We start from the raw sequence: 9455 nt of genomic DNA on the forward strand, positions 1-9455 counted from the left end.
GCCCTCCAAATCTTGTTTTAATAAATAACTGAATTCACTTCAATGATATATTTTGATCTTCATTCATTATTATTATTATCATTTACTTTTTATTATTATTTATTTATTATTATTATTATTATTATTATTATTATTATTAATATTATTATCTGTATTATTATTATTATTATCTGTATTATTATTATTATTATTATTATTATTATTATTATTATTATTATTATTATTATTATGTCTTTGCCATTAACATTATCATTGTTTCTCTGGAAGGCATCTTGTACAGGGACATGTTTTTGCCTAACCAGTCTCATTACGTTTTGAGTGAAATAAAATTATAAATTATGAATTATACCAATGTCATATATCGATAAAAACATCGATTCGATTAATTAACAGCAGCTTTTCGCACTGTGGCAGTGCCGATAGAAAACAGGAACTTTTTGGCACTGCGGCAGTGCCGATAGAAAACGGCAGCTTTTTGGCACTGCGGCAGTGCCGATAGAAAACAGCAGCTTTTTTTGGCACTGCGGCAGTGCCAAATCGGCACTGCGGCAGTGCCGATAGCCACAGTTATGCAGATGAGCTGACCTTGAGGTCATTACAGAATGGCCCTGTAAAAAATGGCCCCGGAAAAAATGGCCCCGGAAAAAATGGCCCCGGTAAAAATGGTCCCGGTAAAAATGGCCCCAGTAAAAATTGCCCCAAATGACAAGTAGGTAAAAATGGCCCCCAAATGACAAGTAGGTAAAAATGGCCCCACTGAAAAAATTCAGTAATAGAAATGATATTTTTTTTTAAATCTTCAAATATTTAAATACTGTAATAAGAAAGAATCGAATCAATAACAATACAGTTACACAACAAATGCAAATAATGTACTGAGAGATTATCAGAAAAAGAGATTATCAGAAAACAACGGCCATTGAACATTTTTTGATAGTTGAAATAAGTTTTAAAAACGTTATTCCACTAACAAAATAAAGGAATAACATACATACAGTATTTCAACTACCAAAATATGCAACTCATAGATAATCACAAAATTCACTTTTGTTAAGTATCAAATGAAATAACTTTACATGTTATAAATAGTGCAAATAAACAGTAGTTAAAGCATGTGGATTAATTGTGTGTTTGAATGACAAGTTCATGTATGGGACAAGAGAGGCTTACTTTACTTCAACAAATATTCTGCTTAGAGTTACTTCAAAGAAGTATTTGTTAATCAAATAATTGTTTTTAAAGTAAACTTAATAATTATGAATACATTTATTTAAGCAACTTATTTAATTGCATACTTGGTTTCTACTCCCCGCCAAGTAGGTTTAAGTGCCTAAAACTATACTAAATAACGTAAACTGAAATACTATATTATATACATAGTTATGTAAATATGGCAATTATGCTAAGAATTAAAATGGCGTGTAATTGTGAGGGTAAAGGAATTATGGTAGGATCAAATGGTAGGATCAAATGTTAAAAAAACACTTTAATATTGTAATGTACTTTTTTTTTGGCTTTGAAATCTTTGTCATGTTTTTTTGAAGATGAAGATGAATTAAAAAAAAAATAAATAAAAAAAGGATCAGATGGTATTGCTAATTCCCAAAAACCTCCTAAAACACACTGTAGAAAACCAAACAATTCAATTTTGATTGACTCACTTGGTATATCAATAAGACAATTAAATATTTATAAGAACCTATTTTTTTGGTTAAAATGTTGATTTTTTTGTGAAAAAATACTTGAAAATACACCACAGTCCTCCAAACACACTGCGAACCCCATCCAAACCCTTTAATTACGATTATAGAACTCTCTTTTTCTATAAAAAAAACCAATGTTCATATAACCTCATTGTTTGTGGGGTTTACCAATACCCGGATTGAATTTCTGGAAAATTGTGATTCCGCTTTCTTGAAATTGGCCACAAATAAATTATTATAGTATTAATAAATGCATAATTTATGTTGATTTATTGATTATGTTGTTGAAAATGAAAAAAAAAAAAAAAGTGTTCATAGCTTTTTTTATCTTTAAATATTTTATCATTGAATATGTAATTTCTGCAAAAAGTAAAATGTAAATGGCAATTTATTTGATGTTAGATTCCTTTTAAAAACTAAATTATTTCAGTTTAAAAAATGGATATAATTATTTTAAAAAAAATCAGTTTTAATACAGAATTTTATTAGGGCCATTTTTACTCTATCATGTTAACTATAGCATCATCTATAGCATGTTGTTAATAATTAATAGTACAGGACAGTAAAAATAAAACGTCAACAAAACAATATACTGTATTCACCTTTAGTAAGTCAGGTAGTTTTCTGTTCCTTCACAGATACGTCTTCAAACAAACATTAATGCTTTCCTACTACAATGATTGAGTTAACTGGATTGAGTTTTCACTTACAGTAGTTACCGAGACTTGAGTATCCTGAAATAAAGTCACCATTTATGTTGTTAGTATAGGCCTTTTGATTACATTAACTTTCTCCAAATAATGATACAATTCTTCACACCCCCCACCCCCGCGGTTAACCGTAAACCGATTATTTTATTAAAGCACTAAGAATGTCAGGTAATTTTCTGTTCCTTCAACAGATACGTCTTTAAACTAACATTAATGCTTTCAACTACAATTTTGAATTTTCACTTAATTACCTGAAATAAAATCACCACTTATGTTAGTATAGGCCTAGAGATTTAATACATTAACTTTTTCTGCAAATAATGATGTACAATTCTTTACACCACCCACTCCCGGTTAACCCTAAACCTATTATTTTATTAAAGCATCATGGACATACCATACATGTTAAACGTGATAATAACCAAAAATACCTCAATGAATGATTATTATTTTAAAATATTTTGAGAGAATATTGTTTTAGAAACGTTGTATTATAGTGAGAGTGAATGAAAGATGAAGTCAGAATAATTTAAAATCAATATGACATTAAATGTGGTTTTAAGATGTAATAATGTCATTAAACCATTTTGAAATTTGCATAATTTGTAAAAATGTCTGTAATTAAGAGGTGTGAATAAATCAATGTCATATCTTATCTGCATACTTTATCAACACACAAAACATTTCTGCTTGAATAATTGCTTATCATCAACTTCCGATTACTCAGTAATTCAAATTCCACTGAGTGAATGTTACATACTTAAATAGTTTTAACTCTGGAAAAACTTGGTCAATATTAATGATCTATTACTATGTTTAAAATTATTTTTAAAAAAAACACTCAAAACCTTGAATTTTATGATTTCCCATGTGTAAGAAAAAATACCCACTCTATGCATGTTAAATTTTATTGTTGTTATATGTTGTTTTTGCGTGGTTTTATCTAACAAATACATTATAAATACGGGTAATAAGCTAATAGACAACAACCATGTATTACATCGCCAAAAGCGCTTTACCTTCTGAAAAGATATATTGACGTGATGCACGTTTTATAATGCCAGTAGTCATACATTTATGTTATGAAGGCTAAGCAATACATTTTGAGCTCATTGAACCCATACAAAAAAATAGAATTCTATCAAAAAAAAACTATAGAATGTCTATAGCATAATTGTTTAGGAAATCTATAGAAAATTCTATAGAAATAACTATAGACGCCCACTATTAAAAATCTATTACAAATTTATTAAAACTCTATAAAAAATCTATTAAAACTATATTTAAAATCTATTAAAATATATAGAAAAAAACTATAAAAAATTTATAAAAACTATAAAAAATATATTAAAACTATATCAAAATACTTACAAATCTATAAAAATCATATTAAAAACTATGAAAATTCTATTAAAAATCTATAGAAAGTCTATGAAAATGTTATATATAAACAAAAACCTTAAAAAACTATAGAAAATCTATAAACAATTTTATCAAAACCACTTATAAATCTATAAACATTTTATAGAAAAAACCTATAAAAATACATTAAATATGCGAATAGAAATTCTATACAATTGTATAGAAAGTGTATATAAATTGAACGATTTTATACAGAAAATCTGTGTATTCTATAAAAAAAAAATAAAAAAGTGGGTGTTGTGTGTTTTTGGACAATTCAACTGGTTTTCAACTTTAACTGGCCCCAATTCCAATTGGGTTTCAATGGTCCCAGTTCGAATTGGTAACAATGGCTTTAATCAACTTCTGCAGACTTACAAAATACACTATGAGTTCATATACAAACCATAATTTCTTTAATTTAAAACACCAACAAATATCATACGGTAGGGAAATTACATCCCTAGTATCTCATTTACTAGCATCCCTTTCATATATTATCGTTTTGCTAATGTCTTACTGCTAAACATACTGTACATCAAATTCAAGGCTATTCTACAGTTCTTTGCTTTCGCTTTTTTTGTTTAAATAAGCATTTTTTTTCGTAATGTAGTCCTTTTACAAAAGTTTATTATATAAAACAATATTCAAGAACCATTTGTGTTACAGGTGTGCATAAACCAGCATTCTTTGTGATATTGCAACAGCAACTGTCAATAACCATGCCTTTTTTTGTCCGATGGTACCAAGCTAAATTAGTATGAATTATGCCGTTGAACAAATCTAGTTTGAAATATTGAATCACCGTGACTTGTACTAACATTTTTCGGAGTTTCACTCTTGCTGAAAGATATAACAAAACAAAATCTTTAAAAAGAATAATAATGGTAAAATTATACAGTATATAGAGCGCATAGTATAGAAACCACTATTAAATGTATTACATCCCTTTATTATTGTATTGAAATAGGAGTAATATATGTAGCTAATGACAGTCTAGCAGTTACTTCTTTTTTAATCAAAAGAATTTTTTTTTTCTAGTTTTCAAAATAGCTTAACCTACATTAAAATTTCAATATCCCTTAAGGCCTCAAGCCTAATATATACACATTAAATTTGATTAAACTCTATCATGTTAACTACAGCATCATCTATAGCATGTGGTTAATAATTAATAGTACAGGACAGTAAAAATAAAACTTCAACAAAACAATATACTGTATTTACCTTTAGTAAGTGAGGTAATTTTCTGTTCCTTCACAGATACGTCTTCAAACAAACATTAATGCTTTCCTACTACAATGATTGACGAGTTGACTGGATTGTGTTTTCACTTACAGTAGTTACCGAGACTTGAGTATCCTGAAATAAAGTCACCATTTATGTTGTTAGTATAGGCCTTTTGATTACATTAACTTTCTCCAAATAATGATACAATTATCTACACCCCCCCCCCACCACGATTATTTTATTAAAGCACTAAGAATGTCAGGTAATTTTCTGTTCCTTCACAGATACGTCTTTAAACAAACATTAATGCTTTCAACTACAAGATTAAGTTGTGACCGGATTTAGTTTTCACTTAATTACAGTAGTAACTGAGACTTGAGTATCCTGAAATAAAATCACCACTTATGTTAGTATAGGCCTAGAGATTTAATACATTAACTTTTTCTGCAAATAATGATGTGCAATTCTTTACACCACCCACTCCCCCGTTAACACTAAACCCATTATTTTATTAAAGCATCATGGACATTAGTGAGGACACGGCCCAAATACAATTTTCCACTCTTCTTATGGCATGCTAGACTATGGGGCAATTAACTTACAGTTTGGCAAGGCCAACAAAAGGCCCAGGTTCTAAGCCTACCCTATATCCTCAAGGGCCTAGAGAGAACAGAGAACCTCAGTTCTGCCTGTGTCTGTACAGCGGCTAGGCTAGTATTGGCGGTACACACAGGCCTAGGCCTTAGGCTAAGGCTTAGCTAGGCCAGTCCTCTTCATTCAAGCCTTCATCTACCACTACTACTACTAGGCCTCCGACGAGGCTAGCGTGTCTGCTAGAGTAGTAAACTGAATAATAAAACAAAACCAACTCTTACCACTTGATAGTGAATACAGTACTGCTAAAATACTTCCAAGGAGTATGTTTATAACTGCCTAACATCATGAATGTCCAGAGAAAAATTCAAAATACTACCGCTTCCGTTGGCTCTACATGAAGTGACAATTCAAATCAGATTTGTGCAATTCGACATTAACGTTAATAAGTTGGTAGGTGGGCTAACACAGTAAACAGGTTAGGCTGTTGATAACATTTTGCTGTCAACCCTAAAGCATTGTTGTTATGTGAATAGGTGAGGGATAAGTTTAGGGGACTACAGACCCGTTACCCCCCCCCCCATAAAGTTCCCATAAGGCTACCAATGTATTAGTGGTTCCAGAAATTTTTCATAGAATTTGAATAGATTTTATATAATTACACTTTTTTTTTATAAGAACCAGTAAAATTATTCCCAGGCTCAGTGTTCTTATTTTTTGGCCGATTCAAGCTCAAAATGTTCTTATTTTGTTCATAGTTTACACACCTTTTAAACAAAAAAAAATTATTTAATTGTACGGCAGTATGCACCATGGTACTGGAATGTACGTGAAAGACAGTGACACCACAAAAAATGGCCCCCAAATGTCAGATTGGTATACCTACTCTACTGTATTATAGAGGGTTTACAGTCACACTTACTGCACATAATGTACAGATATAATATTTTGGATTTTAAAAATATAAACCTCGTTTGAAATTTTACCTCAGCCTCAATTTGTTCTTATTTTGTTCTTAATTTTTATGCAATTTTAGCCTCAGTGTTCTTATAAAATGTGTTCTTATAAAAAAAAGAGTATACATTTTATACATAATTTTTCTATAGATATAATTTTCAAAATAAATTTTAATATTTCATTTACAGATAAACACTTCCATAGCCTTCGTATTCATTATATATATACTTTCTATAGAGAAACAATGTTACAGATTATAAACGTTTCTATAGAGTTTTTAATATATTTTATATATATTTTCTATAGACTAATAAAAGTTACAGTTTTTAAAATGACTGTGTTTAGAATATTATACAATTATACTATAAATTAAAAAATTTAAATTGAAATTTCATATATGTTATACTCTATAGAGATTTTATATGTTCCTATAGAGATACTCCCTATAAAATTGTTATAATACATTTTAAAAAGTACAGGTAAGCACTGAAATTTTTAGTTTTATTATAGAGAATATTCTATAGAATTTCTATAGAATATGCAAGATGTAAAACATGTTGGTAGGATTATACTGGTCAGACACGAATGTGTCAATAAAATATTGAATGAAACAAAAAAAAAATTAAAAACATAGAAATTACATTAAATATGTGTATATAGTATGTTATAGAATTCTATAAAAACTAGTTCCTCTATAAAACAATTTTTTTTTAAATACTAATTTCTGTAGAAATTGATTATTCTCTATAGAAGGTCTATAAAGTTCTATAGAATTTTTATGTATGGGAAGAATGGATATGTAACAATAAAACATAAAAAATAATGTTGAAAATAGGTTATATAACCATTGGATACTCATTTTTATTTCAATTCAAAATAATTGACAGTGTAAGTAAATATATACACATTAATTAACATATATATATATATACCATATATATATATATATGGTATATATATATATATGTATATATATATATATCTGTCTCTTATACACATCTAGATGTGTATAAGAGACAGGGCCTAGACAAGAAGAGATTTCATGCAAATCAGGAACTGTTGCATATGGCTAGCAAAAAATGTTAATTTTGCATTTTGGAAGCTAAATGTAATGTCCCTTTTCTTGAGCACACTGGAGATACATCAGACCTATTTATACAATTGTTTTTATTCATTTCACTTTATCGTAAGTTACGAAAAGCATGTTTTAGTGGGCAAATATTTCAAGTCGGTAATTTAGCCTGACCCTAGTCTGACTAAAAAAATCGGTCTGAGGAGGCGTAATGTTAGTCGAGGTTCGAGTGATTTAGTCGTAGTGCTAGTTGAAATTCGCTTTAAGAATACGAAATGAAGTTCGTTTTAAGAATACGGGGGTAAGTTTTGGACAGTAGTGTTCAGAAGCCTGTCTCTTATACACATCTAGATGTGTATAAGAGACAGGACCACGGGTAAATCCTGGCGCCTCCCCTGTTCCGGGTCCTTCAACGAGGTCCTAGGTGGCCCCTTGGTTTGGACCCACTCTGTCGGACTTGTTGAACCCCCCTCTTTTATGACGATCTTTTTCTCACATTCATATTACTTATCGATATATTCTCTTAGTTTGCTCTTAAAATAGGCCATTCTGCTATTCTATATCACTTTTTTTTTTGTGTTGGACGAGTTGAAGGTGCTGCTGTTTGTGTGGTGATTGGAGCAAGAAGTTAGGTCTAATCATAGGGCTTGAGGGATAACACGGGATTGGGAAGCAGTAGTTGCATTTAGTGTTCTGTGGTTCGGTAACAATTTGTGGGGGTTTGAATGGGCCAGAAATTTGTGCGGGTGGTGGAGGGAAAGGATGTGGTAGTGTATATGGGAATCGGAAAGGTAAACGCCTTGGAGGGAAAGCACCATGTGTGCCAGTTGGTGAACAGTTTTATGGGGGTTGGATCACTGATTTCTACTATAATAGCTGGATTGCTCATTGGCTGGTTTTAGTGCTGTCTCTTATACACATCTAGATGTGTATAAGAGACAGATAGTATGCAGGAGATCGTTAAAAAAATATGCTTTAGTATTTATTTATAGCTTTGGACATTTAAAACCCGCGTAATGCTCGAACCTAAATTTGTTCCTGATTTTGGCAACAACAAATGATGGTAAAAACCACACGGTTACCTTTGCCCAAAGTACCCCTGTGTCCATTTCACAAAATTTCTGTATCCGGTATGCCTGTATTTTCTGTAAAATATAAATATAAAAAATGATTGCTACATTTGGGGATATCATACTGATTGTTTTAAGGTACTGTAATTATATTTCATAGACAGTAGCCCTGATTTACAGATTACATTGGATTTTTATATTTAAAATGTGTTCAAATAAAAATTGTTTTACTAATTGTGACTATAACTAGTACTGTGTAACTGTTTGTTACTGGGTGTGGTGCTGTTTACTCATTTATATTGTGTATAAATTAACAATACAGTAGTTGTTTGTGTTGTTTATAGTAGCCTTCAGAAACCACTTACTCATGGGCTGATTTATTTTCACTGCACATGTACTTCTTTGGAGTGTTCTTCCTAGCCATCTGCAAACTCCATAGATCGAGACAGTTTGATTCAAAACCTGGATGGCGAGTAATGCAATACTGATCACCAGTCACAGTAATATCTCTGTCTCTTGTTGTAACCACATCTGGAACTTCGTGACAGCACAGACATATTCTTCGATAGCATTCATTTCTTGACAGTGTCCACATTTGCACCTTGATGATAATATAAACGAAGGTTAATGAGCTGCAAATATTTCAACACATAACATTAATATGCGTTGAAATGTTTAAATTTTGTGGAAAACGGGGGAGGTCGCCCTCCCTTATGTC

The 9455-nt window shown here is 30.6% G+C and overlaps 1 long non-coding RNA gene across 1 annotated transcript in view; it reads right to left on the minus strand.

Annotated features, from left to right (window-relative positions):
* Positions 1 to 6073, minus strand: part of LOC117106582 — a 14199-nt gene extending 8126 nt beyond the window's left edge. Inside the window, exons 1-4 of the long non-coding RNA XR_004445095.1 lie at positions 5920 to 6073; positions 5042 to 5176; positions 4636 to 4657; positions 2306 to 2437 (exon numbers count right to left, since the gene is read on the minus strand). This is a non-coding gene — a long non-coding RNA (uncharacterized LOC117106582). The remainder of the gene's footprint in view (positions 1 to 2305; positions 2438 to 4635; positions 4658 to 5041; positions 5177 to 5919) is intronic.
* Positions 6074 to 9455: the final 3382 nt, after the last annotated feature.

This window comes from Anneissia japonica, unplaced genomic scaffold (assembly GCF_011630105.1).
Source record: "Anneissia japonica isolate Jap-2015-1 unplaced genomic scaffold, ASM1163010v1 scaffold83_len69946_cov84, whole genome shotgun sequence".
Lineage (NCBI taxonomy): Eukaryota > Metazoa > Echinodermata > Crinoidea > Comatulida > Comatulidae > Anneissia > Anneissia japonica.